This window comes from Oncorhynchus masou, chromosome 5 (assembly GCF_036934945.1).
Source record: "Oncorhynchus masou masou isolate Uvic2021 chromosome 5, UVic_Omas_1.1, whole genome shotgun sequence".
Lineage (NCBI taxonomy): Eukaryota > Metazoa > Chordata > Actinopteri > Salmoniformes > Salmonidae > Oncorhynchus > Oncorhynchus masou.
Window position 1 is genome coordinate 90,675,140 of NC_088216.1, and position 25,255 is coordinate 90,700,394.

At 46.3% G+C, this 25,255-nt stretch overlaps 1 pseudogene; it reads right to left on the bottom strand.

The window, feature by feature from the left end:
* The window catches only part of LOC135540434 (plasma membrane calcium-transporting ATPase 2-like), a 239,611-nt pseudogene that overhangs the window by 132,585 nt on the left and 81,771 nt on the right, over positions 1–25,255 (bottom strand).

The following is a 25,255-nucleotide window of genomic DNA, read 5'->3' on the forward strand; positions in this document are numbered from 1 at the left end:
GTCGCCCATGGGCATACACTACCCGTAGGTGAACTTTGTTAAATACACTAGTTAGAACTGGGCGGACCACCCACTGTATTTCTGGTTAGTTAGTTAGCTGTTGTTAAAGTAGGCTAGTCTAGCTTAGGGGTGTTTTTGAATACTTATTGTTTCTTTCCTTGGGTCCAGCTCAGCCCCTTTTCCTGCTCCCCCCATTTCCGTGTGTTATAAATAAACCCTGAGTTTGACGGTATATTTCAGTTGTCGTGGTTATTTCGTTCACACTTTTACTTTGTCACAATAATAATTTGCATGAGTTATGTTACGGGTCTCATTACCATCCCCCCTAGACTGTCGGGCCAAAAGGGATTCGTAACAGGGATAAGAAAACAACTCCAGAGAGTTCATTTCAGGCATTAATTCCGATTGGTTAATAATTCAGGCATTCATTTCAATTGGTTTAATTAAAGATTAAGGTTTGGGATAGGGTTAATTATCTTCAGGCATTCATTCCGATTGATTAAGAATTAATGTTTGGGATATAGTTCATTAACTGGCTCAGAACAGGGCAGCACGGCTGGTCTGAAGAGTAGCTGCTGCCTTGGCAGGAACTAACGGGATCCATAATAAACCCCATGAAGAGTAGCTGCTGCCTTGGCAGGAACTAACGGGGATCCATAATAAACCCCAGGAAGAGTAGCTGCTGCCTTGGCAGGAACTAACGGGGATCCATAATAAACCCCAAGAAGAGTAGCTGCTGCCTTGGCAGGAACTAATGGGGATCCATAATAAACCCCAAGAAGAGTAGCTGCTGCCTTGACAGGAACTAACGGGGATCCATAATAAACCCCATGAAGAGTAGCTGCTGCCTTGGCAGGAACTAACGGGGATCCATAATAAACCCCAGGAAGAGTAGCTGCTGCCTTGACAGGAACTAATGGGGATCCATAATAAAACCCAGGAAGAGTACCTGCTGCCTTTGCAGGAACTAACGGGGATCCATAATAAACCCCAGGAAGAGAAGCTGCTGCCTTGACAGGAACTAACGGGGATCCATAATAAACCCCAAGAAGAGTAGCTGCTGCCTTGGCAGGAACTAATGGGGATCCATAATAAACCCCAAGAAGAGTAGCTGCTGCCTTGACAGGAACTAATGGGGATCCTTCATAAACCCCAGAAAGAGTAGCTGCTGCCTCGGCAGGAACTAACGGGGATCCATAATAAACCCCATGAAGAGTAGCTGCTGCCTTGGCAGGAACTAATGGGGATCCATAAAAACCCCAGGAAGAGTAGCTGCTGCCTCGGCAGGAACTAACGGGGATCCATAATAAACCCCATTAAGAGTAGCTGCTGCCTTGGCAGGAACTAATGGGGATCCATAATATACCCCAGGAAGAGTAGCTGCTGCCTCGGCAGGAACTAACGGGGATCCATAATAAACCCCAGGAAGAGAAGCTGCTGCCTTGACAGGAACTAACGGGGATCCATAATAAACCCCAGGAAGAGTAGCTGCTGCCTTGACAGGAACTAATGGGGATCCATAATAAAACCCAGGAAGAGTAGCTGCTGCCTTTGCAGGAACTAACGGGATCCATAATAAACCCCAGGAAGAGTAGCTGCTGGCTTGGCAGGAAATAATGGGGATCCATAATAAACCCCAGGAAGAGTAGCTGCTGCCTTGGCAGGAACTAATGGGGATCCATAATAAACCCCAGGAAGAGTAGCTGCTGCCTTGGCAGGAACTAATGGGGATCCATAATAAACCCCAGGAAGAGTAGCTGCTGCCTTGACAGGAACTAATGGGGATCCATAATAAAACCCAGGAATAGTAGCTGCTGCCTTTGCAGGAACTAACGGGGATCCATAATAAACCCCAGGAAGAGTAGCTGCTGGCTTGGCAGGAACTAATGGGGATCCATAATAAACCCCAGGAAGAGTAGCTGCTGCCTTGGCAGGAACTAATGGGGATCCATAATAAACCCCAGGAAGAGTAGCTGCTGCCTTGGCAGGAACTAATGGGGATCCATAATAAACCACAGGAAGAGTAGCTGCTGCCTTGGCAGGAACTAATGGGGATCCATAATAAACCCCAGGAAGAGTAGCTGCTGCCTTGGCAGGAACTAATGGGTATCCATAATAAACCCCAGGAAGAGTAGCTACTGCCTTGACAGGAACTAATGGGGATCCATAATAAACCCCAGGAAGAGAAGCTGCTGTCTTGGCAGGAACTAATGGGGATCCATAATAAACCCCAGGAAGAGTAGCTGCTGCCTTGGCAGGAACTAATGGGGATCCATATTTAACCCCAGGAAGAGAAGCTGCTGCCTTGACAGGAACTAACGGGGATCCATAATAAAATACAAATACAAAACTTCAGGCATTATTTCTGATTGTTTAAATTAAGGATTATGGTTTGGGATAAGGATCAAACAGGAAGTTTAGCCATTAAGAGTCACCTTGCAAACTCATCGTGGTTTAGGATGAGAATCAAATGAGGATCAAACTCAAATGACCTTTGTTTTAGGAGATGTTCAGACCAAGCAGAGAAAGCTTTGTTGGATACTGTCCCGGTTTAGGTTAGTTGAGTATCCATACGTACCATAGGACAGTAGACAGTAGAGGGTTGGACTGATACCCTACAGGACGGTAGATCTCCAGGAGGAGGGTTGGACTGATAACCAACAGGACAGTAGATCTCCAGGAGGAGGGTTGGACTGATACCCTACAGGACGGTAGATCTCCAGGAAGAGGGTTGGACTGATAACCTACAGGACAGTAGATCTCCAGGAAGAGGGTTGGACTGATAACCTACAGGACGGTAGATCTCCAGGAAGAGGGTTGGACTGAAAACCTACAGGACGGTAGATCTCCAGGAAGAGGGTTGGACTGATAACCTACAGGACAGTAGATCTCCAGGAAGAGGGTTGGACTGATACCCTACAGGACGGTAGATCTCCAGGAGGAGGGTTGGACTGATAACCTACAGGACAGTAGACCTCTAGGAGGAAGGTTGGACTGATACCCTACAGGACAGTAGATCTCCAGGAAGAGGGTTGGACTGATACCCTACAGGATGATAGATCTCCAGGAAGAGGGTTGGACTGATAACCTACAGGACAGTAGATCTCCAGGAAGAGGGTTGGACTGATACCCTACAGGACAGTAGATCTCCAGGAAGAGGGTTGGACTGATACCCTACAGGACAGTAGATCTCCAGGAAGAGGGTTGGACTGATAACCTACAGGACAGTAGATCTCCAGGAAGAGGGTTGGACTGATACCCTACAGGACGGCAGATCTCCAGGAAGAGGGTTGGACTGATAACCTACAGGACAGTAGATCTCCAGGAAGAGGGTTGGACTGATACCCTACAGGACGGCAGATCTCCAGGAAGAGGGTTGGACTGATAACCTACAGGACAGTAGATCTCCAGGAAGAGGGTTGGACTGATAACCTACAGGACGGTAGATCTCCAGGAAGAGGGTTGGGCAGCCATACGTACCATACTTGATTTGTGCGATGTCCCCGACCACGATGTCAGCGACCGGGAGCTGGATGACCTGAGCACCTCGGACCACCTGGAACTTCTGCTCCTGCTCGATGCGGCTCTGCAGCCCTCTGAACTGCTTCTCCTTGCTCCAGTCGTTGAAGGCCGTCACCAGAACCACACACACGACAGACAGCAAGATGGCTGCTCCCTCTATCCAGCCAGCCTCGGCCTCACCCTCATCCTCCGCACCCGCCGCCGCCGTCCCACAGGCTGAGAGAGAGAGAGAGAGAGAGAGAGAGAGAGAGAGAGAGAGAGAGAGAGACAGAGAGAGAGAGACAGAGAGAGACAGAGAGAGAGAGAGAGAGAGAGAGAGAGAGAGAGAGACAGAGAGGGAGAGAGGGATGGAGAGAGCGAGAGAGAGAGGGAGAGAGAGACAGAGAGAGAGAGGGAGAGAGGGATGGAGAGAGCGAGAGAGAGAGAGAGAGACAGAGAGAGAGAGAGAGAGAGAGAGAGAGAGAGAGGGATTTATATAGAGGTGACATGCACACACACACACACACACACACACACTGCTCTTCTACTATACAGCATTGTGTTTTTTTACTACTATACAGCATTTTGTTCTACTATACAGCATTGTGTTATTTTACTACTATACAGCATTGTGTTCTACTATACAGCATTGTGTTCTACTATACAGCATTGTGTTCTACTATACAGCATTGTGTTCTACTAAACAGCATTGTGTTCTACTATACAGCATTGTGTTCTACTATACAGCATTGTGTTATTTTACTACTATACAGCATTGTGTTCTACTATACAGCATTGTGTTCTACTATACAGCATTGTGTTATTTTACTACTATACAGCATTGTGTTCTACTATACAGCATTGTGTTCTACTATACAGCATTGTGTTCTACTATACAGCATTGTGTTCTACTATACAGCATTGTGTTCTACTAAACAGCATTGTGTTCTACTATACAGCATTGTGTTCTACTATACAGCATTGTGTTCTACTATACAGCATTGTGTTCTACTATACAGCATTGGGTTTTACTAAACAGAGGAGAGACAGTAAAGCACTAACTCCATGGGAACACGAATAACATAAAACACTATTTTACTACACTACTAACGAAATGTCACATCAACCAGAAAACATTTCCCGGCATTGTCTCTGCTGTACATTGTCTCTGCTGTGCATTGTCTCTGCTGTGCATTGTCTCTGCTGTACATTGTCTCTGCTGTGCATTGTCTCTGCTGTACATTGTCTCTGCTGTACATTGTCTCCCCTGTGCATTGTCTCTGCTGTACATTGTCTCCCCTGTACATTGTCTCTGCTGTACATTGTCTCTGCTGTACATTGTCTCTGCTGCACATTGTCTCTGCTGTACATTGTCTCCCCTGTGCATTGTCTCTGTTGTACATTGTCTCTGTTGTACATTGTCTCTGCTGTACATTGTCTCTGCTGTACATTGTCTCTGCTGTACATTGTCTCTGCTGTACATTGTCTCCCTGTACATTGTCTCTGCTGTACATTGTCTCCCCTGTGCATTGTCTCTGCTGTACATTGTCTCCCCTGTACATTGTCTCTGCTGTACATTGTCTCTGCTGTACATTGTCTCTGCTGCACATTGTCTCTGCTGTACATTGTCTCCCCTGTGCATTGTCTCTGTTGTACATTGTCTCTGTTGTACATTGTCTCTGCTGTACATTGTCTCTGCTGTACATTGTCTCTGCTGTACATTGTCTCCCCTGTGCATTGTCTCTGTTGTACATTGTCTCTGCAGTACATTGTCTCTGCTGTACATTGTCTCTGCTGTACATTGTCTCTGCTCAGCAGTCTAAGCCCCATCGCTGTTCAGCAAACAGAAACCCCATAGGGAATCCAGTAGAAGTCTGAAAGTGAAAGTGTCTTCAGTTAATGAACCTGTTTCTGTAGGAGCCTAGATTCACTCATACGGACACTGTCTTCATCACTGCAAGCAGATGGAAATATGTATATAGCGAAGAGATCCCAATGAACGGGAGCAGCCGTACTTGGCTGTAGGCGAAGACACTGTAGGGGGTAATCCACTAGGGAGTGTGCATTCCAAGCACCACAGAGACATTAGATTCACATGAAGTTCTAGTAAGGGTTTGTATCTCACATTAGGATAATAACATCCCCAAAACATTTGGAGATGTTTTTTTGACAACATGATTGAAAGGTTAAATGCAGCAATTATTATTTTTTTATCTCAATATCAAATTATTTCTGGGTAACAATTAAAGTACATTAAAAAAAATGTAATAGCAAAGAGCAAAATCATTGAATATAGTCTTACACAGGATATGATGAGAATGGGAACATTTTTAATAACTCGGGAATTGTGTACTGATTGACCATATTAGACTGAACAAGATCCACAGCTTTCCCTTGGTATTCGCAGAGGGTAAAATATCAGGTTATAAATCTGAAGATTCCAGCTTCAATCCCACATTATTCTTGAACCATCTTTATTATTATATTTATTTACTGTGAAATTGATGCTCAGATATACTCTACTAAAAAAAGAGGAGATCTTTATTTCGCCCAGATGCATAACTCCAGTGAGAAATGCATTAATTTACACTAATTGTGAAAAAGATTTACATTATGTAAAAATGTACTGTTCCATTTTTTTTTTGAAAACACACAAGATAAAATTCCTTCTTTGAGACGCTTCCCCTGTCTTATTTTTCATCATCTGAACAGAAAAAGTGGTCCTAGATCAGCACTCATAGTCTAAGATACCCTGTAAATATGAGCCCAGAAGTGTTGGTGAATAACCCAGTATATCACTGGGTTAGTTACGTCTAAAAAGAAAAATGTTTTACCTTTACTTAACCAGGTGACTTGCTAAGAACACATTCTTATTTTCAATGACGGCCTGGGAACAGTGGGTTAACTGCCTGTTCAAGGGCAGAACGACAGATTTGTACCTTGTCAGCTCGGGGTTTGAACTCGCAACCTACTGGTTACTAGTCCAACGCTCTAACCACTAGGCTACCTGCCGCCTCAAAAGGAAGTGTACAGTTCCTGATTACTGGATACATGACTACTGCTGTCCATCTTCCCCCTGATGCTACTGCTGTCCATCTTCCCCTTGATGCTACTGCTGTCCATCTTCCCCCTGATGCTACTGCTGTCCATCTTCCCCTGATGCTACTGCTGTCCATCTTCACCCTGATGCTACTGCTGTCCATCTCCCCCCTGATGCTACTGCTGTCCATCTTCCCCCTGATGCTACTGCTGTCCATCTTCCCTCTGGATACATGACTACTGCTGTCCATCTTCCCCTGATGCTACTGCTGTCCATCTTCCCCCTGATGCTACTGCTGTCCATCTTCCCCCTGGATACATGACTACTGCTGTCCATCTTCCCCTGATGCTACTGCAGTCCATCTTCCCCCTGGATACATGACTACTGCTGTCCATCTTCCCCTGGATACATGACTACTGCTGTCCATCTTCCCCTGATGCTACTGCAGTCCATCTTCCCCTGGATACATGACTACTGCTGTCCATCTTCCCCTGATGCTACTGCTGTCCATCTTCCCCTGGATACATGACTACTGCTGTCCATCTTCCCCCTGGATACATGACTACTGCTGTTCATCTTCCCCATGATGCTACTGCAGTCCATCTTCCCCCTGATGCTACTGCAGTCCATCTTCCCCCTGGATATATGACTACTGCTGTCCATCTTCACTCTGATGCTACTGCTGTCCATCTTCCCCCTGCTGCTACTGCTGTCCATCTTCCCCTGATGCTACTGCTGTCCATCTTCCCCCTGGATACATGACTACTGCTGTCCATCTTCCCCCTGGATACATGACTACTGCTGTCCATCTTCCCCTGGATACATGACTACTGCTGTCCATCTTCCCCCTGGATACATGACTACTGCTGTCCATCTTCCCCCTGGATACATGACTACTGCTGTCCATCTTCCCCCTGATGCTACTGCTGTCCATCTTCCCCCTGGATACATGACTACTGCTGTCCATCTTCCCCCTGATGCTACTGCTGTACATCTTCCCCCTGGATACATGACTACTGCTGTCCATCTTCCCCCTGGATACATGACTACTGCTGTCCATCTTCCCCTGGATACATGACTACTGCTGTCCATCTTCCCCATGATGCTACTGCAGTCCATCTTCCCCCTGATGCTACTGCAGTCCATCTTCCCCTGGATATATGACTACTGCTGTCCATCTTCCCCTGATGCTACTGCTGTCCATCTTCCCCCTGGATACATGACTACTGCTGTCCATCTTCCCCTGGATACATGACTACTGCTGTCCATCTTCCCCCTGGATACATGACTACTGCTGTCCATCTTCCCCCTGGATACATGACTACTGCTGTCCATCTTCCCCATGATGCTACTGCTGTCCATCTTCCCCCTAATGCTACTGCTGTCCATCTTCCCCCTGATGCTACTGCTGTCCATCTTCCCCCTGGATATATGACTACTGCTGTCCATCTTCCCCTGATGCTACTGCTGTCCATCTTCCCCTGGATACATGACTACTGCTGTCCATCTTCCCCTGGATACATGACTACTGCTGTCCATCTCCCCCCTGGATACATGACTACTGCTGTCCATCTTCCCCATGATGCTACTGCTGTCCATCTTCCCCTGATGCTACTGCTGTCCATCTTCCCCCTGGATACATGACTACTGCTGTCCATCTTCCCCCTGGATACATGACTACTGCTGTCCATCTTCCCCTGGATACATGACTACTGCTGTCCATCTTCCCCTGATGCTACTGCTGTCCATCTTCCCCTGGATACATGACTACTGCTGTCCATCTTCCCCTGGATACATGACTACTGCTGTCCATCTTCCCCTGGATACATGACTACTGCTGTCCATCTTCCCCCTGATGCTACTGCTGTCCATCCTCCCACTGGATACATGACTACTGCTGTCCTTCTTCCCCCTGATGCTCCTGCTGTCTATCTTCCCCTGATGCTACTGCTGTCCATCTTCCCCCTGATGCTACTGCTGTCCATCTTCCACCTGGATACATGACTACTGCTGTCGATCTTCCCCCTGGATACATGACCACTGCTGTCCATCTTCCCACTGGATACATGACTACTGCTGTCCATCTTCCCCTGATGCTACTGCTGTCCATCTTCCCCCTGGATACATGACTACTGCTGTCCATCTTCCCCCTGGATACATGACTACTGCTGTCCATCTTCCCCCTGGATACATGACTACTGCTGTCCATCTTCCCCATGATGCTACTGCTGTCCATCTTCCCCCTAATGCTACTGCTGTCCATCTTCCCCTGATGCTACTGCTGTCCATCTTCCCCCTGGATATATGACTACTGCTGTCCATCTTCCCCTGATGCTACTGCTGTCCATCTTCCCCCTGGATACATGACTACTGCTGTCCATCTTCCCCCTGGATACATGACTACTGCTGTCCATCTCCCCCTGGATACATGACTACTGCTGTCCATCTTCCCCATGATGCTACTGCTGTCCATCTTCCCCCTGATGCTACTGCTGTCCATCTTCCCCTGGATACATGACTACTGCTGTCCATCTTCCCCCTGGATACATGACTACTGCTGTCCATCTTCCCCCTGGATACATGACTACTGCTGTCCATCTTCCCCCTGATGCTACTGCTGTCCATCTTCCCCCTGGATACATGACTACTGCTGTCCATCTTCCCCCTGGATACATGACTACTGCTGTCCATCTTCCCCTGGATACATGACTACTGCTGTCCATCTTCCCCCTGATGCTACTGCTGTCCATCCTCCCACTGGATACATGACTACTGCTGTCCTTCTTCCCCTGATGCTCCTGCTGTCTATCTTCCCCTGATGCTACTGCTGTCCATCTTCCCCCTGATGCTACTGCTGTCCATCTTCCACCTGGATACATGACTACTTCTGTCGCTCTTCCCCTGGATACATGACCACTGCTGTCCATCTTCCCACTGGATACATGACTACTGCTGTCCATCTTCCCCCTGATGCTACTGCTGTCCATCTTCCCCTGGATACATGACTACTGCTGTCCATCTTCCCCTGATGCTACTGCTGTACATCTTCCCCCTGGATACATGACTACTGCTGTCCATCTTCCCCTGTATACATGACTACTGCTGTCCATCTTCCCCTGGATACATGACTACAACTGTCCATCTTCCCCATGATGCTACTGCTGTCCATCTTCCCCCTAATGCTACTGCTGTCCATCTTCCCCCCTGATGCTACTGCTGTCCATCTTCCCCCTGGATACATGACTACTGCTGTCCATCTTCCCCTGGATACATGACTACTGCTGTCCATCTTCCCCTGACGCTACTGCTGTCCATCTTCCCTCTGATGCTACTGCTGTCCATCTTCCCCCTGATGCTACTGCTGTCCATCCTCCCACTGGATACATGACTACTGCTGTCCATCTTCCCCCTGATGCTACTGCTGTCCATCTTCCCCTGGATACATGACTACTGCTGTCCATCTTCCCCCTGGATACATGACTACTGCTGTCCATCTTCCCCCTGGATACATGACTACTGCTGTCCATCTTCCCCTGGATACATGACTACTGCTGTCCATCTTCCCCCTGGATACATGACTACTGCTGTCCATCTTCCCCTGATGCTACTGCTGTCCATCTTCCCCCTGGATACATGACTACTGCTGTCCATCTTCCCCCTGGATACATGACTACTGCTGTCCATCTTCCCCTGGATACATGACTACTGCTGTCCATCTTCCCCCTGATGCTACTGCTGTCCATCCTCCCACTGGATACATGACTACTGCTGTCCTTCTTCCCCTGATGCTCCTGCTGTCTATCTACCCCTGATGCTACTGCTGTCCATCTTCCTACTGATGCTACTGCTGTCCATCTTCCACCTGGATACATGACTACTGCTGTCGATCTTCCCCCTGGATACATGACCACTGCTGTCCATCTTCCCCCTGGATACATGACTACTGCTGTCCATCTTCCCCTGATGCTACTGCTGTCCATCTTCCCCCTGGATACATGACTACTGCTGTCCATCTTCCCCCTGATGCTACTGCTGTACATCTTCCCCTGGATACATGACTACTGCTGTCCATCTTCCCCCTGGATACATGACTACTGCTGTCCATCTTCCCCCTGGATACATGACTACTGCTGTCCATCTTCCCCCTGGATACATGACTACTGCTGTCCATCTTCCCCCTGACGCTACTGCTGTCCATCTTCCCTCTGATGCTACTGCTGTCCATCTTCCCCTGATGCTACTGCTGTCCATCCTCCCACTGGATACATGACTACTGCTGTCCATCTTCCCCCTGATGCTACTGCTGTCCATCTTCCCCCTGGATACATGACTACTGCTGTCCATCTTCCCCTGGATACATGACTACTGCTGTCCATCTTCCCCCTGGATACATGACTTCTGCTGTCCATCTTCCCCTGATGCTACTGCTGTCCATCTTCCCTCTGGATACATGACTAATGCTGTCCATCTTCCCTCTGGATACATGACTAATGCTGTCCATCTTCCCTCTGGATACATGACTACTGCTGTCCATCTTCCCCTGGATACATGACTACTGCTGTCCATCTTCCCCCTGAATACATGACTACTGCTGTTCATCTTCCCCCTGGATACATGACTACTGCTGTCCATCTTCCCCCTGATGCTACTGCTGTCCATCTTCCCCCTGGATACATGACTACTGCTGTCTGTCTTCCCCCTGGATACATGACTACTGCTGTCCATCTTCCCCCTAGATACATGACTACTGCTGTCCATCTTCCCCTGATGCTACTGCTGTCCTTCTTCCCTCTGATGCTAGGACAGCAGAGTCCCTGTCCATCTTCCCTCTGATGCTAGGACATCAGAGTCTCTGTCCATCTTCCCCCTGACGCTAGGACAGCAGAGTCCCTGTCCATCTTCCCCTGAAGCTAGGACATCAGAGTCCCTGTCCATCTTATCTCCGATGCTAGGACAGCAGAGTCCTGTCCATCTTCCCCTGATGCTAGGACATCAGAGTCCCTGTCCATCTTCCCCTGAAGCTAGGACAGCAGAGTCCCTGTCCATCTTCCCCTGATGCTAGGACAGCAGAGTTCCTGTCCATCTTCCCCCTATGCTAGGACATCAGAGTCCCTGTCCATCTTTCCCCTTGATGCTAGGACAGCAGAGTCCTGTCCATCCTCCCCCTGACGCTCTTACCTCTTTATTCTTTACTCTTATATCTTTACTCTTACCTCTTACCTCTTTACTCTTACCTCTTTACTCTTATCTCTTTACTATTACCTCTTACCTCTTTACTCTTACCTCTTTACTCTTACCTCTTTACCCTTACCTCTTACCTCTTACCTCTTTACTCTTACCTCTTTACTTTTATCTCTTTACCCTTACCTCTTTACTCTTACCTCTTTACTCTTACCTCTTTACTCTTATTTCTTTACTCTTACCTCTTTACTCTTACCTCTTTACTCTTACCTCTTTACTCTTACTCTTACCTCTTTACTCTTACCTCTTTACTATTACCTCTTTACTCTTTACTCTTACCTCTTTACTCTTATCTCTTTACTCTTACCTCTTTACTCGTATCTCTTTACTCTTACCTCTTTACTCTTACCTCTTATCTCTTTACTCTTACCTCTTTACTCTTACCTCTTTACTCTTTACTCTTATCTCTTTACTCTTACCTCTTTAGTCTTTACTCTTATATCTTTACTCTTACCTCTTACCTCTTTACTCTTACCTCTTTACTCTTATCTCTTTACTCTTACCTCTTTACTCTTACCGCTTTACTCTTACCTCTTATCTCTTTACTCTTACCTCTTACCTCTTTACTCTTACCTCTTTACTCTTACCTCTTTACCCTTACCTCTTTACTCTTACCTCTTTACTTTTATCTCTTTACCCTTACCTCTTTACTCTTACCTCTTTACTCTTATCTATTTGCTCTTACCTCTTTACTCTTTACTCTTACCTCTTTACTCTTATCTCTTTACGCTTACCTCTTTACTCTTACCTCTTATCTCTTTACTCTTACCTCTTTACTCTTACCTCTTTACTCTTTACTCTTATCTCTTTACTCTTACCTCTTATCTCGTTACTCTTACCTCTTTACTCTTATGTCTTTACTCTTACCACTTTACTCTTACCTCTTACCTCTTATCTCTTTACTCTTACCTCTTTACTCTTACCTCTTTACTCTTATCTCTTTACTCTTACCTCTTTACTCTTACCTCTTATCTCTTTACTCTTACCTCTTTACTCTTATCTCTTTACCCTTACCTCTTTTCTCTTACCTCTTATCTCTTTATTCTTTATTCTTACCCCTTTACTCTTATCTCTTTACTCTTACCTCTTTACTCTTACCTCTTTCCTCTAATCTCTTTACTCTTACCTCTTACCTCTTTACTCTTACCTCTTTACTAATTCCCCTTTTACTCTTATCTCTTTACTCTTACCTCTTTACTCTTACCTCTGATACTAAGTCTCTCTGGATAAGCTAAACTGCTAAATGACTAAAATGTAACTTGCCATGATGGGGATGTACTCCAATTTGTTTCAAGGAGCTAGACATGTTAATGCTGTAAATATTGTGGTAGAATAATATTTTCTAAATGTTCTTGATATGTTCTGAGGGCTTCCAAATCACACCCATAGATCTCATGAACACAGCTCACTTTCCAACTCACAGCCTTAAACACCTAGATGCCCTTAACGGAGCTCACTCTCCAACTCACACTCTCAAGCACGTAGATCCCCTGAACACAGCTCACTCTCCAACTCACACTCTCAAACACATAGATCCACTGAACACAGCTCACTCTCCAACTCACACTCTCAAACACATAGATCCCCTGAACACAGCTCACTCTCCAACTCACACTCTCAAACACATAGATCCCATGAACACAGCTCACTCTCCAACTCACACTCTCAAACACGTAGATCCCATGAACACAGCTCACTCTCCAACTCACACTCTCAAACACGTAGATCCCTTGAACACAGCTCACTCTCCAACTCACACTCTCAAACACGTAGATCCCCTGGACACAGCTCACTCTCCAACTCACAGCCTCAAACACGTAGATCCCCTGGACACAGCTCACTCTCCAACTCACACTCTCAAACACGTAGATCCCATGAACACAGCTCACTCTCCAACTCACACTCTCAAACACGTAGATCCCCTGAACACAGCTCACTCTCCAACTCACACTCTCAAACACATAGATCCCATGAACACAGCTCACTCTCCAACTCACACTCTCAAACACGTAGATCCCATGAACACAGCTCACTCTCCAACTCACACTCTCAAACACGTAGATCCCATGAACACAGCTCACTCTCCAACTCACACTCTCAAACACGTAGATCCCATGAACACAGCTCACTCTCCAACTCACACTCTCAAACACGTAGATCCCCTGAACACAGCTCACTCTCCAACTCACACTCTCAAACACGTAGATCCCATGAACACAGCTCACTCTCCAACTCACACTCTCAAACACATAGATCCCCTGAACACAGCTCACTCTCCAACTCACAGCCTCAAACACGTAGATCCCTTGAACACAGCTCACTCTCCAACTCACAGCCTCAAACACGTAGATCCCCTGGACACAGCTCACTCTCCAACTCACACTCTCAAACACATAGATCCCTTGAACACAGCTCACTCTCCAACTCACACTCTCAAACACGTAGATCCCCTGAACACAGCTCACTCTCCAACTCACACTCTCAAACACGTAGATCCCTTGAACACAGCTCACTCTCCAACTCACACTCTCAAACACGTAGATCCCCTGAACACAGCTCACTCTCCAACTCACACTCTCAAACACATAGATCCCCTGGACACAGCTCACTCTCCAACTCGTCACTCTCAAACACGTAGATCCCTTGAACACAGCTCACTCTCCAACTCACACTCTCAAAGACGCAGATCCCATGAACACAGCTCACTCTCCAACTCACACTCTCAAACACATAGATCCCATGAAAACAGCTCACTCTCCAACTCACACTCTCAAACACGTAGATCCCTTGAACACAGCTCACTCTCCAACTCACACTCTCAAACACGTAGATCCCTTGAACACAGCTCACTCTCCAACTCACACTCTCAAACACGTAGATCCCCTGAACACAGCTCACTCTCCAACTCACACTCTCAAACACATAGATCCCCTGAACACAGCTCACTCTCCAACGCATAGCCATCGGATTCCCTGTTATCAACCTATTGCCTGATCTCCCGGACTACATTACTACTACCCTTTTCCCTGCCTGTACTGTAGCCCTTTGGACCCCCTGTGTGTGACCTTCTGCCTGCCCCTGGACCCAGCTACCTGCCTCCTCCTGTGTATGACCTTCTGCCTGCCCCTGGACCCAGCTACCTGCTTCCTCCTGTGTGTGACCTTCTGCCTACCCCTGGACCCAGCTACCTGCCTCCTCCTGTGTGTGACCTTCTGCGTACCCCCTGGACCCAGCTACCTGCCTCATCCTGTGTGTGACCTTCTGCATTCCCCTGGACCCAGCTACCTGCCTCCTCCTGTGTATGACCTTCTGCCTACCCCTGAACCAGCTACCTGCCTCCTCCTGTGTATGACCTTCTGCCTGCCCCTGGACTCAGCTACCTGCCTCCTCCTGTGTATGACCTTCTGCCTGCCCCTGGACTCAGCTACCTGCCTCCTCTTGTGTATGACCTTCTGCCTACCCCCTGGACCCAGCTACCTGCCTCCTCCTGTGTATGACCTTCTGCCTGCCCCTGGACCCAGCTACCTGCCTCCTCCTGTGTATGACCTTCTGCCTGCCCCTGGACCCAGCTACCTGCCTCCTCCTGTGTATGACCTTCTGCCTGCCCCTGGACCCAGCTACCTGCCTCCTCCTGTGTATGACCTTCTGCCTGCCCCTGGACCCAGCTACCTGCCTCCTCCTGTGTATGACCTTCTGCCTACCCCTGAACCAGCTACCTGCCTCCTCCTGTGTATGACCTTCTGCCTGCCCCTGGACTCAGCTACCTGCCTCCTCCTGTGTATGACCTTCTGCCTGCCCCTGGACCCAGCTACCTGCCTCCTCCTGTGTATGACCTTCTGCCTGCCCCTGGACCCAGCTACCTGCCTCCTCCTGTGTATGACCTTCTGCCTGCCCCTGGACCCAGCTACCTGCCCCTGGACCCAGCTGCCTGCCTCCTCCTGTGTATGACCTTCTGCCTGCCCCTGGACCCAGCTGCCTGCCTCCTCCTGTGTATGACCTTCTGCCTGCCCCTGGACCCAGCTACCTGCCTCCTCCTGTGTATGACCTTCTGCCTGCCCCTGGACCCAGCTACCTGCCTCCTCCTGTGTATGACCTTCTGCCTGCCCCCCTGGACCCAGCTACCTGCCTCCTCCTGTGTATGACCTTCTGCCTGCCCCTAGACCCAGCTACCTGCCTCCTCCTGTGTATGACCTTCTGCCTGCCCCTGGACCCAGCTACCTGCCTCCTCCTGTGTATGACCTTCTGCCTGCCCCTGGACCCAGCTACCTGCCTCCTCCTGTGTATGACCTTCTGCCTGCCCCTGGACCCAGCTACCTGCCTCCTCCTGTGTATGACCTTCTGCCTACCCCTGGACCCAGCTACCTGCCTCCTCCAGTGTATGACCTTCTGCCTACCCCTGGACCCAGCTTCCTGCCTCCTCCAGTGTATGACCTTCTGCCTGCCCCTGGACCCAGCTACCTGCCTCCTCTTGTGGTCCTTTACAAATATACACCTACTGCGCCCAGCGCTTGAAACCAGCTCTCTGTCTCCCATCGTGTTCATTACACTAAATGTATATTGCTTGAAAGTCAATGTAATATTATGTTAAACCTAAAACAAATATGCTTTGACCTTATTTGGAAATTGTGCAACATTGTGGCAATATAATAATATAGGTGGCAGGGAAGTCCCTCTATAACCTATTGATGTCAGAGTGGTGTGTTTAGGTGGCAGGGAAGCCCCTCTATAACCTATTGATGTCAGAGTGGTGTTGACTCTACTCTCACTCTATAACCTATTGATGTCAGAGTGGTGTTGACTCTACTCTCACTCTATAACCTATTGATGTCAGAGTGGTGTTGACTCTACTCTCACTCTATAACCTATTGATGTCAGAGTGGTGTGTTTAGGTGGTGGGGAAGTCCCTCTATAGCCTATTGATGTCAGAGTGGTGTTGACTCTACTCTCACTCTATAACCTATTGATGTCAGAGTGGTGTGTTTAGGTGGTGGGGAAGTCCCTCTATAACCTATTGATGTCAGAGTGGTGTGTTTAGGTGGCAGGGAAGTCCCTCTATAGCCTATTGATGTCAGAGTGGTGTTGACTCTACTCTCACTCTATAACCTATTGATGTCAGAGTGGTGTTGACTCTACTCTCACTCTATAACCTATTGATGTCAGAGTGGTGTTGACTCTACTCTCACTCTATAACCTATTGATGTCAGAGTGGTGTTGACTCTACTCTCACTCTATAACCTATTGATGTCAGAGTGGTGTGTGTAGGTGGCAGGGAAGTCCCTCTATAGCCTATTGATGTCAGAGTGGTGTTGACTCTACTCTCACTCTATAACCTATTGATGTCAGAGTGGTGTGTTTAGGTGGCAGTGAAGTCCCTCTATAGCCTATTGATGTCAGAGTGGTGTTGACTCTACTCTCACTCTATAACCTATTGATGTCAGAGTGGTGTTGACTCTACTCTCACTCTATAACCTATTGATGTCAGAGTGGTGTTGACTCTACTCTCACTCTATAACCTATTGATGTCAGAGTGGTGTTGACTCTACTCTCACTCTATAACCTATTGATGTCAGAGTGGTGTTGACTCTACTCTCACTCTATAACCTATTGATGTCAGAGTGGTGTTGACTCTACTCTCCCTCTATAACCTATTGATGTCAGAGTGGTGTGTTTAGGTGGCAGGAAGTCCCTCTATAACCTATTGATGTCAGAGTGGTGTTGACTCTACTCTCACTCTATAACCTATTGATGTCAGAGTGGTGTGTTTAGGTGGCAGGGAAGTCCCTCTATAGCCTATTGATGTCAGAGTGGTGTTGACTCTACTCTCACTCTATAACCTATTGATGTCAGAGTGGTGTGTATAGGTGGCAGGAAGTCCCTCTATAGCCTATTGATGTCAGAGTGGTGTTGACTCTACTCTCACTCTATAACCTATTGATGTCAGAGTGGTGTGTTTAGGTGGTGGGGAAGCCCCTCTATAACCTATTGATGTCAGAGTGGTGTGTTTAGGTGGCAGGGAAGTCCCTCTATAACCTATTGATGTCAGAGTGGTGTGTTTAGGTGGTGGGGAAGTCCCTCTATAACCTATTGATGTCAGAGTGGTGTTGACTCTACTCTCACTCTATAACCTATTGATGTCAGAGTGGTGTTGACTCTACTCTCACTCTATAACCTATTGATGTCAGAGTGGTGTTGACTCTACTCTCACTCTATAACCTATTGATGTCAGAGTGGTGTTGACTCTACTCTCACTCTATAACCTATTGATGTCAGAGTGGTGTTGACTCTACTCTCACTCTATAACCTATTGATGTCAGAGTGGTGTTGACTCTACTCTCACTCTATAACCTATTGATGTCAGAGTGGTGTTGACTCTACTCTCACTCTATAACCTATTGATGTCAGAGTGGTGTTGACTCTACTCTCACTCTATAACCTATTGATGTCAGAGTGGTGTTGACTCTACTCTCACTCTATAACCTATTGATGTCAGAGTGGTGTTGACTCTACTCTCCCTCTATAACCTATTGATGTCAGAGTGGTGTGTTTAGGTGGCAGGGAAGTCCCTCTATAACCTATTGATGTCAGAGTGGTGTTGACTCTACTCTCACTCTATAACCTATTGATGTCAGAGTGGTGTTGACTCTACTCTCACTCTATAACCTATTGATGTCAGAGTGGTGTTGACTCTACTCTCACTCTACAACCTATTGATGTCAGAGTGGTGTTGACTCTACTCTCACTCTATAACCTATTGATGTCAGAGTGGTGTTGACTCTACTCTCACTCTATAACCTATTGATGTCAGAGTGGTGTTGACTCTACTCTCACTCTATAACCTATTGATGTCAGAGTGGTGTTGACTCTACTCTCACTCTATAACCTATTGATGTCAGAGTGGTGTTGACTCTACTCTCACTCTATAACCTATTGATGTCAGAGTGGTGTTGACTCTACTCTCACTCTACAACCTATTGATGTCAGAGTGGTGTTGACTCTACTCTCACTCTATAACCTATTGATGTCAGAGTGGTGTTGACTCTACTCTCACTCTATAACCTATTGAGGTCAGAGTGGTGTTGACTCTACTCTCAATCTATAACCTATTGATGTCAGAGTGGTGTTGACTCTACTCTCACTCTATAACCTATTGATGTCAGACTGGTGTTGACTCTACTCTCACTCTATAACCTATTGATGTCAGAGTGGTGTTGACTCTACTCTCACTCTATAACCTATTGATGTCAGAGTGGTGTTGACTCTACTCTCACTCTATAACCTATTGATGTCAGAGTGGTGTTGACTCTACTCTCACTCTATAACCCATGATGTCAGAGTGGTGTTGACTCTACTCTCACTCTATAACCTATTGATGTCAGAGTGGTGTTGACTCTACTCTCACTCTATAACCTATTGATGTCAGAGTGGTGTTGACTCTACTCTCACTCTATAACCTATTGATGTCAGAGTGGTGTTGACTCTACTCTCACTCTATAACCTATTGATGTCAGAGTGGTGTTGACTCTACTCTCACTCTATAACCTATTGATGTCAGAGTGGTGTTGACTCTACTCTCACTCTATAACCTATTGATGTCAGAGTGGTGTTGACTCTACTCTCACTCTATAACCTATTGATGTCAGAGTGGTGTTGACTCTACTCTCACTCTATAACCTATTGATGTCAGAGTGGTGTTGACTCTACTCTCACTCTATAACCTATTGATGTCAGAGTGGTGTTGACTCTACTCTCACTCTATAACCTATTGATGTCAGAGTGGTGTTGACTCTACTCTCACTCTATAACCTATTGATGTCAGAGTGGTGTGTGTAGGAGGCAGGGAAGTCCCTCTATAACCTATTGATGTCAGAGTGGTGTTGACTCTACTCTCACTCTATAACCTATTGATGTCAGAGTGGTGTGTATAGGTGGCAGGGAAGTCCCTCTATAACCTATTGATGTCAGAGTGGTGTTGACTCTACTCTCACTCTATAACCTATTGATGTCAGAGTGGTGTGTGTAGGAGGCAGGCGCAGGACAATCAAACTTAGTGGAATGGAGTTTTTTAATGACTTAAAAAGAAAACATAACTATGAATATTATAAAACAAAGTGTGTACCAGGACATGTCGCGCACCAACACGAAATCTGAACAACAAACAATCTCTGACAAAGACATGAGGGGAAACAGAGGGTTAAATACATAACAGGTAATGAATGGTATTGAAAACAGGTGTGTGGGAAGACAAGACAAAACCATTGGAAAATGAAAAATGGATCAGTGATGGCTAGAAGATCGGTGACGTCGACCGCCGAGCACCGCCCGAACACGAGGCGGCATCCACATTGTGAGAAGTCATGACAACTGGAAAGTTGTTGTGTCGTGAGAACATTTGTCGCGACATTAAGAATGTTCTGGGAACTTTCACAGAATCAATGTTGGGTTTGCTGGGGTGTGTGTTACGTAATACAAACCTTTTAGAGTTATTCACCAAGTCATTTCTCGTGGACAGAGAGATGCACGTAACATAAATGGTAGTAGCATCTGTCGACAGACTGTGAGATGTGACGACTAATAAGGAAATTTGATTTATTACAGCTCGACCTCTCCCCATCTTTACAACCATTGAATCTATATGTTTTGACAGGTTAAAATCAAAGGTAACGGCGAGAAATTTAGTTTGCTCAACTTGTTCATCAGCCACACCATTCATTATCAGATTCAGCTGAGGTCTAGCACTTAAGGGAACGATTTGTACCAAATACAATGCTTTTACTTAGATGTTCAGGACCAGTTTATTACTGGCCATCCATTCCAAAACAGACTGCAACTCTTTGTTAAGGGTTTCAGTGACTTCATTAGCTATGGTTGCTGGTGCTTATATAGTTGAATCATCAGCATACATAAATGGACACACAGGCTGTGTTTAATGCCAGTGGCAGGTCATTGGTAACAATAGAAAAGAGGGCCTAGAGAGCTGCCCTGCGGTACACCACACTGTGCACGTTTTACATGAATCAAATCAATCAAATTTATTCATAAACAGCCGATGTCACAAAGTGCTGTACAGAAACCCAGCCTAAAACCCCAAACAGCAAGCAATGCAGGTGTAGAGAAGCTTCCATTAAAGAAAACCCTTTGAGTTCTATTAGATAAATAGCTCTGAATCCACAATACGGCAGAGGTTGAAAAGCCATAACACATATGTTTTCTCAACAACAGGTTATGGTCAATAATATAGGCTGCACTGAAATCTAACAGATCAGCTCCCACAGTATTCCTATTATCAATGTCTTTCAACCAATCATCAGTAACTTGTGTCAGTGCTGTACATACCTTAAGGGAACATTTCGACAATCACCGTATAGTTAGTGAGAAAGTCCCTATTGGAACTGTACGGTCCCTTACTAGACGTCCGAAAACATTTTAGAAATTCGGGACGGCGTCGGGCCGAGCGGTAGGGCCAGACCTACCGGGAAGTCATCAAATGAACTTTGTCGGACATTCGGTTTTCGTTTAATAAAATAAACAAATTTTAGCCCATTTTTGCGCAATGCCGAAATATCCCACAAGAGGGCATAAGCAATCATATTGCTATTGGACAAAACATCACGAATCACGACGTGCCATATCTCGGAAACCGAAAATATTTCGAAGCCGAAACTTGGTGAGCGTAGGTTTGGCATTATGGGAAGATGGCCCCGAACAAGATGGCGTCTAGGCCTCAACGGTTTTTGAGTTATGGCCATATTTCTGGGATTAAAGGTCCAAAATGAAAATAGAGAAAAGATTTTTTCACTTCACGTCAAAGTCAAGGAGCCTCCGGTGTCAATAAAAAAATCGGCCATTTATCTATCGTCATTTACGAGAAATCGTACGTTGACCAGATCGTGATGTTCAGATATAGGTGTTTTTTTTTTCAACGGTTACAGATCCAGTTGCAGGGTGTTCATACGAGTATTTTTAAAATGTGCTGCGGAGCTCTGCGACATTTCTGTGATTTTCTATGATTTTCTGAAATAACACACACTCACTAAACCCTCCGTAAATAACTCAGTTCTTAACGTAAAGACTTAAAACTCAGGATTCTGTAAAGGCATACCCCAATGAGGATATGAGTTTATTTATAGCTTCCTGTGCCAACCGGAAGTGCCATAATTGGTGTCTCAGGGGCTGTTTGGAAGGGTTAAAAAAATCAGATCTGTCCAAAACTTCATATGTGTGATTAGACAACCCCCATGAACTGTAAATCAGTCATTTTTCCCAACAGATGTCAAAGAAAAGCTCTCACACACACACACACAGCAAGGATGGAGTGACAAAGCGTGGTGTTTAAAGACACAGAGAGCAGGCAATGGCATAAACATAATCCCAAGGCCGTGCCGAGTCCAACGAGGTGCCCCGCTTGACCGTAGCTCACTCGGTCTGAGCGCAGCGACCATGAGAAAAATAGGCCCACAATGAAGCCTGCACCACAATGTCATTTGATTTTGGGTGACAGCGGCGGAACCGTTAGGTTTAGAAGGACAATTCAAACACAGGACTGTTCCTAAGGTCCTCCCGATCTGTGCAAGCCTAACCTTGACTGTGTGGCATTAACCTTTCACAGTTAAAAGAAGGTGTTTACAAAAAAACAGTGTGCATTGACTTCTCTCCCCATAGGAATACATTGCCTGCTCCCCTAAATACAACCTGGGGTCTTTATGGGTTATGAATGCTGTATGAACCTGTCTTCTATGACATTCCATCAGACCACTATGAGGTCTACCTGTGTCGATTCTAAGCTTCCTGGAGCAACCGGAAGTGGTTAAATTGACCCAAAAGGTATTTGGATGTACATCACCTCGAAAGGTGCCGAGGCCTCTGCATTATTCAACCCTGTGTAGATCAGTCAATTCTCAACTTAAAGACTTAAAACTCAGGATTCCCTAGGTTTCTATGTCAGTCAAGACATGTGTGTATTTATAGCTTCCTGTGCCAACCGGAAGTGCCATAATTGGTGACTCAGGGGCTGTTTGGAAGGGTTAAAAAATCAGATCTGTCCAAAACTTCATATGTGTGATTAGACAACCCCCATGAACTGTAAATCAGTCATTTTTCCCAACAGATGTCAAAGAAAAGCTCTCACACACACACACAGCAAGGATGGAGTGACAAAGCGTGGTGTTTAAAGACACAGAGAGCAGGCAATGGCATAAACATAATCCCAAGGCCGTGCCGAGTCCAACGAGGTGCCCCTCTTGACCGTAGCTCGCTCGGTCTGAGCGCAGCGACCATGAGAAAAATAGGCCCACAATGATGCCTGCACCACAATGTCATTGGATTTTGGGTGACAGCGGCGGAACCGTTAGGTTTAGAAGGACAATTCAAACACAGGACTGTTCCTAAGGTCCTCCCGATCTGTGCAAGCCTAACCTTGACTGTGTGGCATTAACCTTTCACAGTTAAAAGAAGGTGTTTACAAAAAAACAGTGTGCATTGACTTCTCTCCCCATAGGAATACATTGCCTGCTCCCCTAAATACAACCTGGGGTCTTTATGGGTTATGAATGCTGTATGAACCTGTCTTCTATGACATTCCATCAGACCACTATGAGGTCTACCTGTGTCGATTCTAAGCTTCCTGGAGCAACCGGAAGTGGTTAAATTGACCCAAAAGGTATTTGGATGTACATCACCTCGAAAGGTGCCGAGGCCTCTGCATTATTCAACCCTGTGTAGATCAGTCAATTCTCAACTTAAAGACTTAAAACTCAGGATTCCCTAGGTTTCTATGTCAGTCAAGACATGTGTGTATTTATAGCTTCCTGTGCCAACCGGAAGTGCCATAATTGGTGACTCAGGGGCTGTTTGGAAGGGTTAAAAAAATCAGATCTGTCCAAAACTTCATATGTGTGATTAGACAACCCCCATGAACTGTAAATCAGTCATTTTTCCCAACAGATGTCAAAGAAAAGCTCTCACACACACACACAGCAAGGATGGAGTGACAAAGCGTGGTGTTTAAAGACACAGAGAGCAGGCAATGGCATAAACATAATCCCAAGGCCGTGCCGAGTCCAACGAGGTGCCCCTCTTGACCGTAGCTCGCTCGGTCTGAGCGCAGCGACCATGAGAAAAATAGGCCCACAATGATGCCTGCACCACAATGTCATTGGATTTTGGGTGACAGCGGCGGAACCGTTAGGTTTAGAAGGACAATTCAAACACAGGACTGTTCCTAAGGTCCTCCCGATCTGTGCAAGCCTAACCTTGACTGTGTGGCATTAACCTTTCACAGTTAAAAGAAGGTGTTTACAAAAAAACAGTGTGCATTGACTTCTCTCCCATAGGAATACATTGCCTGCTCCCCTAAATACAACCTGGGGTCTTTATGGGTTATGAATGCTGTATGAACCTGTCTTCTATGACATTCCATCAGACCACTATGAGGTCTACCTGTGTCGATTCTAAGCTTCCTGGAGCAACCGGAAGTGGTTAGATTGACCCAAAAGGTATTTGGATGTACATCACCTCGAAAGGTGCCGAGGCCTCTGCATTTTTCAACCCTGTGTAGATCAGTCAATTCTCAACTTAAAGACTTAAAACTCAGGATTCCCTAGGTTTCTATGTCAGTCAAGACATGTGTGTATTTATAGCTTCCTGTGCCAACCGGAAGTGCCATAATTGGTGTCTCAGGGGCTGTTTGGAAGGGTTAAAAAATCAGATCTGTCCAAAACTTCATATGTGTGATTAGACAACCCCATGAACTGTAAATCAGTCATTTTTCCCATAAAAATTCAAAGGAAAAATAAATCACACAGATACACAACTTGGATGGAGGGACGTATTGGGGTGTGTAGAGACTGACAGTGCCTCCAATAGTTAGCTTTGTTCGAGCTAAAAAAGAACCGTCAGACCTAGAGTTCCGAAACTTTAGAATCCTGTTCTAGACCTCAGGTAGATAGTGCGTGGTGAGTTACGGCGCTCTAGGAGGTTCTCGGACCGAGAAACAGCGTCGAACATTTGCAATGACTTCAATTCATTTTGACCATTACGAAAATGGCGACATTTAGAAATGTCCCAGAGACACAAGACTAGGTGCATTGTGACCGTCTCGGCCCATAGAGACAGAACCCAACATCTCGGTCCGATAGCTCATTCAAGGACCCCGTAGCAAGGCATGGAAAAAAGTGGATTTTCAGCACCAATTAGGCTTTTACTCGGACACCAAATGACCTATCGAGCCGAAACTCGGGATTCGGGGTCGCCTCACATAGGACTACACATAATGTCCGAACTGGCCCCGTAGCTAGAAAGTAACTATGTGTTTTATGGTTTTTTAATGTTTTGTACCGAAGGCCTTGTGAATTTTTGGCCAGCTCTGAAGTATGTTATACTTGGCTCCTAAATGAGTTGGGAAAAGTGGGTTTGGTGTCAGTTTGTATCAGTTTGGTGTCAGAATGATATCAAATTGACTGATGGACGGTGACTTGC